Source organism: Chrysochloris asiatica, unplaced genomic scaffold (assembly GCF_000296735.1).
Source record: "Chrysochloris asiatica unplaced genomic scaffold, ChrAsi1.0 scaffold00282, whole genome shotgun sequence".
NCBI lineage: Eukaryota > Metazoa > Chordata > Mammalia > Afrosoricida > Chrysochloridae > Chrysochloris > Chrysochloris asiatica.
The window spans coordinates 2108722-2120216 of record NW_006408800.1 but is presented as its reverse complement, the minus strand read 5'-3'; the positions used below and the strand labels follow the sequence as shown (position 1 = coordinate 2120216).

Sequence of the window (11495 nt, the reverse complement as noted above, 5' to 3'; positions counted from 1 at the left end):
GAAACCCTCTACAGGGTCACTATGAGTCGGAACCGACTCCACAGCACACAGCCACCATCACTGAGGACAACAAAGGTCTTTTTAAGTAAGAGCTAATGCTTAAATGCTATATTACAAATGCATTACATAAAAATAAAAGTTCAAAGACACACAAATAACTGGGAAAACATATGTAAGAGGAGTTTGGGGCTGGACAAAATGAAATGGTATTTAAGTCCAAGTCACTGAATATAAACAATTTCATATTGTGGCACTGTAGGATAAGCACACTCCCGTACATTTGGTTTGAACCAAGGTTGGCAGTTCAAACTCACCAGCCACTCCTCAGAAGCCTTATACTGGGTCGCTATGAGTCGAATTGATTTGATGGCACCTAACAACAACAAACCTAATATATAATGGAATAGGTCCTGACCCTGTACTGGATTTCTGAGGCTGTAAATCTTTATGGGAGTAAGAAACCTCAACTTTCTCCTGACGAACTGCTGGTAGTTTTAAACTGCTGACCTTGAGATTAGCTGCCTAACTCATAATGATAGTCCAATATTAACAATATATAATTGATCTAAGGACATAAAAGAGTTTGATATTTAGAATACATAAGGAATTATAGAAACCAGTTTTAGAAAGATAACTCAAGAAATAAAGACCAAATACTATGAATAGGCAATTTGCCAAAAATGATATACAAATAAAATAAGGCAGTAAACCTACGAGAACACATTCAATCTCATTAGAAATGGGGTACAAATCAAAATGATGGTAACTGCAGGGCAGGATATGGGTAAAATGATACTCATAAAATGGTTATTAATACATGTACTACTTGAGAGCAAATGGAAATTATTTCTCAAAACAAGACTGCAGATATGTAATAACCAGTATTCATTCCCACGTCTAAATTTATCCTAGACAAATACTTAAGAATCTTCCAATACTCTCTTTAATGTTGATGTTGTTGTTTAAGTGCCACAGAGTCAATTCTGACAGCAACCCTGAATAGGGTTTCTAAGGAGCACCACCTGGTGCATGTGAACTACTGACCTTGTATTTAGCAGTCCAGCGCTTACCCTATAGCACCAAACCAGGACTCCATCCTTCTTAATAACAACAAACAAAACAACCACCACCACCATATGTCCAACCAACAGTTTTCCTATAAAATTGTAAAAATTTTTTTAAAAAGATAAGAGGCCAGTAAAATACCTGAAATAAAAAGGTTAATTCAAGACCTACTATTTTGAAAGGTATCTTATATACATGGTTTTAGAAGAGTTCTCCTGACCTCTGAGAAATAAAATTATTTTTCTTCAATTACTATATACCATAGAGCAACTGTATAGAAAGCAAATTCAATTTTAAGGAACCTTCTATTATGAAAAATTCCAAATATACAATTCTAAATATTAGCTAAGAAAACATACAGCCATGTATTACATTACTATATCATGACCATTTTGTTGTTAAGGGCTGTCAAGTCGGTTCCTACTCACAGCGACCCTGTATAGGGTTTCCAAGGTGTGGCTGGTGAGTCTGAACCACTGACCTTGGTTCAAACCAACCTTGAGGTCTAGTACTTTATCCTGTAGTGCCACACTAGTACTCTATTGTGACTATGTATTTCAAGAGTACAAGGCTATGTCAACAGTCAGAAACTTAGTAACGTAATTCATTACTACAGTCAAGCACTAGAGGAAAAATGTCAGTATCACTTAAACATACATTTGAGAAAAGCTCAGTAGCCATTCTTTTTTGTTTTGTTTTTGACATGGAGACATTGAATTTATTGGAGCACAGGTCAGTGCTACCAAAGCCTTCACGAAGCAGGGCCCTCCACTTGTCCAAGGAGTCACGGTTGGGGATGTATTTGATCCCACAGCCATCTGGGATGAGGCGCTTCTCAGCCACCATGTCTTCAAACTCATCAGCACTGAACCTGGTAAAGCCTCACCTCTTGCAGATGTGGGTCTTCTGGTGCCCAGGGAACTTGAACTTGAACTTGACCTTGCATAGGGCCTCAATCACACGCTCCTTGTTTTTTATGAAGCTTGGTGCAGATGGACATGATGACTTGGCCAATGTGGACCCTAGCCACAGTGCCCCTTGCATCACTGACTGGAGTCCGTCAGCCCCAGCACAGAACAACATCTTCTTGATGCGGATGACACGGAATGGATGCAGCCACAATCAGATGTGAAAGCCATCTCTGCCACAGCTTTTCACCATGTACTTGTTGGCACAAATATGGGCAACCTCTAGGGCTTGTGAGGAGAGCTGTTTGTGTTCATCTGAAACCATGTGGCCACAGAGTGGGAACTCATCCACTTTTGCCTTCTTCGGACCCAGGTCAAAGATACAAATCTTGGCATCAGGGACACCTCGGCAGAAGCGGGACTTGGGATAGGGCTTGTTCTTACAATACTGGTAACACCGGGCAGGGAGACAGGCCATGGCAACACCAGAATCTTTGTGGCGCGCCAGAGGGAAATAGCTCAGTAGCCATTCTTAATAAAGATCACAAGGCAGCTGTAACTTATTTTCCAGAAACCAAAAAGCATATTAAATAAGGAAACGCCAAATGCAGCTATAGGAATGCTGGGGACAGCATATGCAGACCCTGGGTTGATCAGTGGCAGCCCCATTGAACTACCTCTGAATATAATCAGTTTAACCCAGATGTTCTTCTTCCTCCTGAAACTATATAGGAATGTGATAATTAAGAACAATGTAGCATTTCAGGTATAGATAAATGAAGCCTGGTGCCTGAGATCTTGCTCACAAACAAAAGTTTGCAAACTGTACAGAGACAGCTTGGCTCCTTTCAGGAATCTTGCTTTATGTTATGTATCCTTAAGAAACCGCACGTCGCTACTCTAGATCATTTAAGCCTAAAAATTAATATATAACAGCTTGATTGAACCTTTTTTCTATAAAAATAAAAATGTTAGATTGTTAAGAAAAAACTATGAAATATCTTAAAATTTGTTCCTGTGAATCATTATGTCCTGTTTTGAATGATTAATCACATTTCAGTTCCGTATCCTGTCTTAATCACATCCTCCCTTTGTGACTTCCCTCCCTTTGTGAATTACATCCTTCCTTTGTAATAAATCCCTCCCTAAAAAAAGAGAATAAAAGGCTCAGGTAGAGTGAGTTCTGCATGCAATGCTAGGCAATATTTTTGCAGATCTGTCTACCTGCCAGCTTGCATCATATCTGTGTGTCTGTCTTTTTTGTATATATTTCATCTTTCTCTGTCTCTATCCCTTTCGCTGCCAGATCGCCCTTCTTCATGACACCCACACTTCCTTGTCGAGGCTAGAATCCGACATAGAACCTCGACATAGGAATATCAGTAAGAACACAATGATACCTATATATCATTATTCACCACTATTTTGACTATGCTGTTAATATAATAACAGGCATGCAATATTAGAAAAAAAATGTTGATGACTATAAAAAGACTACTAAAAAAAGATCTGAATCAAGAAAAATTTTGATTCCATTAACAATACAATCGTTTTCCATCAGCAATCAGATGGAAAATGAAAGGGGGAAAACATCAATAATCATATAATTAAAAATTATGAAACTCCTACAGAAAATGTGCATAATTTAGCCTACAGTGACCATCACAGGCAAGGACAGAAATTTGGAATTCATAAAGGAATTATCTGTTGACCTGGTAAGAGTACTTTAATAGAAAAGAAAAAGATAACCTCAGACTGATGTGTAGCATCCTTTCCAAAACTACTACAAATTGAAGAAAAAGACAAACAACCCAACAGAAAAATGAACAATGGAGACGAAGCAGGCAGTTTACTGAGGAAGAGCTCCAAATGGCCAAGACTGGAGCAAATCCTCAGCTCCAGTTGTTGCTGTTGTTAAGGGCTGTCACACTATCTATGGTTTCCAAGGCCATAAATCTTTACAGGAGGAGAAAGCCTCATCTTTCTTTGTGGAGAGGCTGGTGAGCTCGAACTGCAGACCATGTGGTTTGTAATCCAGTGTTTATCCTAGAGTCACCATGCGTCCTGGAGCTCCAGTGGTTGTATGCCATTGAGTCGGTTCTAACTCACGGAGATCCTGTACAGGGTTCCTGAGGCCGTAAATCTTTAGGAGAGTAGAAAGTCTCATCTTTCTCCTGCAGAGTGGCTAGTGGATTTGAGCTGCTGACCTTGTGGTTAGCAGTCCAACACGTACCCCACTAGGCCACCACGGCTCCAAGAGGAGTGAGGAAATTATCAGTTTAAAATAAGGAGTTACCGTGTTTCAACCATCAGATTTGTAAATATGGAATTCTGGGATGCAAGTGTAGTCTCAAACTTTACTCCAAGAAATTAATCTGTGGGTTGATGTGACAGACTGAAAAGCCATCTGAACTTCAAGGTCAGTGGTTCAAGCTCACCAGCTGCTCCTTGGAAACTCAATACAGGGTTGCTATGGGTCAGAACTGACTCTATATGGCACTTAACAACAACAACAATCCATTAAAAGACCTCCTGATGTGGCAATGTAGGATCAGCATTGGACTGCAAACCACAACTATTCAAACTCACCAGCTGCTCTTCAGAAACCCTATACAGGGTCAGAAATGGACTGGATAACCCTATATACAGTCAGAAATGGACCAGACAGCACTTAACAAGAATCCATTAAAAATGTAAAGCATACAAGCACACTCTTTACCAATCTGAAAGCCAAAAAGTACTAAGGCAGGGAACCGAGGGGGCCTCTTTGAATAAGGTACTAGGAACACAAAAACTTTGTCTCCAGGACAGGAGGTTTAAAGGGTCTCTTACGTTCTTTACTTTGGCTCAGTGTCTATGACCTATACAGTAAGAGCTCAGTAAATGTTCACTGAATGGAATTCTCAGAGGCAAATGATTTCTAAGAACTGTCACCTGAATACCCCATGAGCAGCTATGATGGGCTAGCTGAAGCCCTCACGTGGCTCTACCCCTGCTACTTGACCTCTCCAAGTCTCCCTAAAGAAGGGAAAGCATTAATCCCAAGACCTTTCTGTATTTTGCTTCTCTTACAGGCTAACTGGTTTTACCCACCTTGAAGGAGGATCATCCCTTCAGGGCAGAGGCGGCAGAGGTGAACACCAGGCCCTGGGAGGCATGTGGGGCATCCCAGACTAAGTTTCCAGGTCCCTACCAGAGGCCTTTGTAATGGAATCCAACTCAAAGAAATAATGCTTACACATCCAATTAGCATCATCATTGTTGCTAAGTACAGTCAAATCAGTTCTGACTCACAGGAACCCCGTGGAGGGTTTCTGAGGAGCGGCAGGCAGATTTGAAACACCAACTTTGTACAGTTAGCAGCTCAGTGCTTATCCTACACCACCATTATCAGGAGCACTTCTAGAAATTCCTGCCTATCCCTATGAATAAGCATGATGCCTTATCCCCACCCAAAACTTTTTAAACATCAGCAAAGCCTTTGTTCAGAAAGATGGAGGTTGCATTAAGCCCTCCCATCTTTGCTTGCAAGCCTCTTTCCTACAATAAACCTTTGCTCGGATGAAACTCTGCCTCTCCTGAGTATTCTTATATCAGTATAAAGCAAGAGGCCTCTCTTGTAAGGAGGATGTGCAGTTAGCATCTTGGTAATAGTACCAACAAATGACATCACGTATAAAGGAGCGCTGGTAACGTAGTGGTTACAAATATAGGGCTGCGAACCATCAGGTCAGCAGTTTGAAACTACCAGCTGTTCCACGGGAGAAAGATGAGACTTTCTGCTCCCGTAAAAATTTATAGCCTCAGAAACCCTGTACAGGGTTGCTATGAGTCGGAACCGACTCCACGGCACCCAACAACAACAACATAAAGATGCTTACTGCAACATTATTTGCACAGGCAAAAACGTAGAAATTAGAAAAGTTTTTCACCAAAAGAAATGAGCTAACAGGCTGTTCACCTTATATTGCTAAGTGAAATAATTTAGTTACCCAAAGTACTGACCTTGACCTTATAAAATTATTTTCTAAACCGCATACCACCAACTTTATATATGATGCTAAATGTCTGCATGGGTATAGATAAAGGATTAACTTAAGAAAAAAATTAAATACTAAAGTAAGTTATAATGAAAGAGCGATATAGACAGACATGAAATTAATTCCCAAAACGTGAGCTAAGAGACACCAAGTAAAGGCTTCTAAGGTGTGGCTCGCACTACTTAGGTTTACTTTTCTTTCCATACTGCCCACACCGGTGCACACACATCCAATGTGGAAGTAGCCCACACGAACAGAGCCGCTATGAGTTGGGACTGGCTCAATGGCATGGTTATTTCAACTTTACAATGAAGGTATTTAGGTATTACAAATAAAGATTAAGAATTTTTAAAAAGACAAGTAAAATAACATACTACATTTAATGTTTAATATTCTAAATGGAATTAAAACGAACAAGCAATTGTGGTTTTATATTAGTAGCAGTTTCTTATCAGAAGCTTCTTCCCATATTATGCTGTTAAAGAGTAAAGAGATAAACCAGATGCATTTCTTATATAGTTTCTATTTTCATATTCATTTAACTACTCTGTGGGTGTACTTTTTACTTTTAAATAACACATATTTAAAAAGCTGCATAATCATGTATAATTTAAAATCAAATTAATAAAAGCCAAGGTATTTTCTAGCTCAAACTATTTTTGAATCATAAGTCAAAATCCTTAGCCTTTGCTTATATAATAAAATCTCATATTCAACCAACAAGTCACATAAATACAATTAAGCTTTACATTAAAATTGTTCCATGATCCAAAATAGTATATTATTTTGATATTCTTTGCATTAAAATATAAACATGATTTTTAAAAGACTAAAGATGAAGTATGTACTTTTATAGATTTTTCTTGCTCTGCACCAAGCAAACTTTAAACTATTTGCTTTAAAAAGATAACAAAAGCAAACACTTCAATTTTTTTGAATAATAAAATAATAACTGAAAAATAATTCTAAATTTAAAATGTAACTAATCAAAATTAATGATGACTCCTGGACTCCTGTGTGGCACTGTGGAATAAAGCACTGGACTATATGGTCAGTTTGAGCCATAAGGTCGGTGGTTCAAACACACCAGCCACTCCTTGGAAACCCTATCCAGGTTGCTATGAGTCGAAACTGACTTGATGGCACTTAACAACAACAACAGCAGCATTGTACTCATGGTGTGGTGCTGTAGGATAAGCAAGTTCAAACCCATCAGCCACTCCTTGGAAACAATTATATAGGGTTGCTTTGAGTTAAAAATTACTTGATGGCACTTCATAACAACAAATTGTTTCAATAGCTTACAATCTAGTATAGTATTATTGACCCAATGATAACCAATATATTTTTCCTTTGCTAGAAAATTAGGGATTTTGCTTAAGTTTATCACATAAAATTTCTGCTAGTATTTTCATATTCAGCTAATTTTCACATTCCATTGTCTATCACCTTTTCATTCTAAATAGGGTTCCAACATTAAAAAAAAATTCTTTAAAAATACCACTTCACATGGCAAGAACATACCATTAAATTTCCAAGTCATTAGTATATTTGGGAAATTAATGCTCTTTTTACTGTACTTTTATTAATGACCAACAGATGGAGGCATTCATTATTCAATGAGATCTAGGTTACATTAGAATTATAAAGCTAGTCACTTGGTGAATTTTTTAATTTCTAGAGGCTATATTAAGTAAACAGAGGGAAAAATCGATTATTAATAATAAATTTTATTTAATCCAGTACATCAAAAACCTTTCCATTTCAGAAACAGCACATGCTACCTTATCCTTGAATACATTCCAAAAGGTTGGCTTTTCTTACTTCAAGATGCTGTGACCTCAGAGAAGCCTTCTTTCCTGAGCATGCTACCTAATGCTGTCCCCTCCCCTACATGATACCATCACCATGTTTGGATCATGTTTGGTAAGGTGGAGGGTCAGAGAAAAGGAGGAAGACCCCCAATGAAATGGATTGGCCAAGTGGCAGCATCTATGGACTCAAGGGTGGCAACAGTATTGAGGTTGACCCAGGATCAGGCAGTGTTTCGTTCTGCTGTGCATAAGGTCGCTATGAGTCAGTACTGACTCGATGGAACCTAACAACAACAACTAGTGGAAATTACTTTCAATATCTCCAAGCTTATTTCTGTATGATTCACTTGGACCTACGTTCTACAAGAACAGAGATTTTCTCTAGATTGCTCAGGGTATTCATAATAATGCATGTTGTTTTAATGCTGTCAATAAGTAGTTGGTAAATAAATAATTAGCAAGATACCAATGTCAAACTCATAAAGCAAAAATCTTTTCATTTTTCATCACAGAAAACACAATTGGTCTATCAATTTATCATTTAAATCACTTGCATAAGTCAGCTATAAGATGCAGGAGCCATTGGAGAGAAATCATCAAGTAGATTATCATTTAATTAAGATACTTAATGAGCCATAGCCTTCTACCTGGCCATTTCCATTTTTCAAAATGAAGAGAAAATAATGTCAATACCACCCAAAGCAATCTACAGATATAATGCAATCCCAATCCAGATTCCAACGACATTCTTTAGAGAGACGGAAAAAACAATTACAAACTTTATATGGAAAGGAAAGAGACCCAGGATAAGCAAAGCACTGCTTAAGAAGAACAAAATTGGAGGCCTCTTACTCCCTGATTTCAAAATTTATTTTATGGTTACAGTGGTCAAAACAGCCTGGTGCTGGTAAAATGAAAGATACACTGATCAATGGAACAGAATCAAAAATCCAGCAATTAACCTATCCACAATACAACCAACTGATCTTTCACAAAGGGCCAAAGAACACTGTGTGGGGAAGACATAGTCTTTACAACAGATGGTGCTGGCAGAACTGGAAACTGATATGCAAAAGACTGAAACAAGACCATAACCGCACGCCAGATACAAAAAAAACAACAAAAATGTGAATCCCAGAATTATAAACGCCGTCAATGAAAAAATAGGGATAAATTTAAGGGCTCTGACACAGGGCACACACAAGACTATGAAACATTGTGAAAATTATACAAATAAAAGAAGACAAAATAGATGACTGGGATATTCTAAAAATTAGAAACTTACGTGCATCAAAGGATTTCACCGTAAGAGTAAAAAGGGAACCCAAACAATGAGAAAAATTCTTTTGCAGTGACATAGCAGACAAGGGACTAATTTCTAAAATCTATAGGAAACTACAACACCTCTGCAAGAAAAAGACAAGTAACCCAATTAAAAACTGGCCACAAGATGTGAACAGACACTTCAACAAGAAAGACATCCCGGCAGTCAACAAACATGAAGAAATGTTCATGGATCATTAGCCACCAGAGAGATGCAAATCAAAACAACAATGAGATATCATCTCATACCAGCAATAACAGCAAAGTTAAAAAATGCACAGGACAATGAATGCTGGTGAGGATGTGGAGAGACTGGGACCCTCCTACATTGCTGGTGGGAATGCGAAATGGTTCAACCACTCTGGAAAAAAGTACGGCATCTCCCCAGAAAGTTGGAAATAGAAATATCATATGATCCAACAATTCCTCTACCTGGTATACAAATACAAGAAATGTGAGCCATACAGTCCGACTGATTACAAGAATAAGCAAGTTGCTTGCCCAGGAGACATCAAGGCAAATGGTAAGGTCCCCTCAGGGCAAACCCCCTTCCAAGACTAAGACTCAATGGGATTACACGCTCTGATCAGTGACCACATTCATCACTGACATGGTAGATTGAGGGAAAAACAGCAATGAAGCTGCAAGCTAAGTCCTACAACGTTCAGTAGACTCCTGTGAACCCGGGTGGAGACCTGGTTGGCCAGCACTGTGGCAAGACCTGGGGACTCTTGGGCCCAGAGTCAATGACATAGCCACAGAGGACTTGAGTGGAGGGTGAAGGGTCCAACTAATAAGAGAGGGCACATGCATAAGAACACCCACACTTCCAGGTAATACCCATCTGACCTGGCTTCAATGACTGGATGATCAGAGCTCAACTAGAAGAAGAAAGAGGAAAAAAAAAAAAAAGGAATCTGATACAATTTGATGAACTTGACCTGTATCTATGGATGCAGTAGCTCAAAAGATGGAGTACATCTTTACAGCGAGGATCATTCCCACCCCTCAATACACAGAGTAGACAGGGATGGGAAACTTGGACACTGGCTACCTAAAATGGGGTGGGGGGGCTACAAAGACAAGAATTGACTGGCTTACAATCTTTCAAGAGGGAACCTAGATCCAAAGGAAGTGGAGGAAGGTAGAATCTCTAATGAGTTGTAGCCAATCTGTTTGGGTGGGGCTGATTAAAGGTGATGAGGATAGGTCTCTTGTGATATAATAGTGAATAATTGTTATCAGGACTGATTGTGAGGGTTGGAAATGTAAAAGTAGACGTTTTGTAGCAAAAGGAGGGGAGTGATTGACTTTGCAGCTAGGAGCGAAGGTCTCTGGGACCTTATCAATGTTGAAGAGCGGAGAGTGGAACCCTACTCAGAGAAGCAGTGATGCCAGAGATGGAGGCAGAGACGATGTGGAGAGATGGAGCAGCTGGGGACTTTAGACCTGGGGGGTGGGGGGAGAAAGGGAGGGGAGCTGTGGTTGTCATGGTGACCAAGGCCAAAGCTGGCCCAGGCACCTTGGCCCCCACAGAGACCTCACCAACTGCTGCCCAGGAGTCTTCCACATCCTTCCTGCCAGCCCCTGCCTCAGGCATGTCCTACCCACCACCTTCTGCCAGAGAGGACAGGAGCCCATCTGAGGACTCTGCCCCCACAACGTCCCCCTGGAGTCTGTGTCAGGCTCTAGTCCCTATTCAGGTAGCAGCAGGCGAGAGGAAGACGCAGCCTCCATGCTAATGACTGGCTCTGAGTATGAAACAATGCTGACGGAGATCATGTCCATGGGCTGCGAGCTGGAGCGTGTTGTGGCTGCCCTGAGAGCTAGCTGCAACAACCCCTACCGCGTGATGAAGTATCTGCTCAAGGGAATTCCTGGGAGCCCTGAGCCAGAGCACAGCTCCGTCCAGAAGAGCCAGGTATCCGAGCAGCCGGCCACAAAAGAGTTCCTGTGGGACCAGCCCCAGTTCCAGAACACGCGGCAGGTGATTCAGCAGAATCCAACACTGCTGCCAGTCCTACTTCAGCAGCTGGGCCAGGAAACCCTCAACTGCTACAGAAAATTAGCTGGCACCAGGAGCAGTTCATTCAGATGTTGAATGAGCCCCCTGGGGGTGAGGTGGGTGCCATAGGCAAGGAGACCCCACAAATGAACTACGTCCAGGTGACCCCGCAGGAGAAAGAAGCCATAGAGAGGTTGAAGGCCTACTTCGTCTGTGAAAAAAATGAAAACTTGGCTGCAACTTGCTCCTGAGTCAAAACTTTGAGGACGAGTGATGCAGGGAAACCAGGCTGCCTATTGTCCCACCTCACCCCCATTCCACAAAAGTTTTATTTAAAAAA

The 11495-nt window shown here is 40.3% G+C and overlaps 1 protein-coding gene and 1 pseudogene across 1 annotated transcript in view; one reads left to right on the top strand and one right to left on the bottom strand.

The window, feature by feature from the left end:
• The window catches only part of LOC102814786 (tight junction protein ZO-1-like), a 117380-nt gene that overhangs the window by 49897 nt on the left and 55988 nt on the right, over window positions 1–11495 (bottom strand). The window lies entirely within an intron of this gene.
• On the top strand, window positions 7933–11429 carry LOC102841562 (annotated as a pseudogene).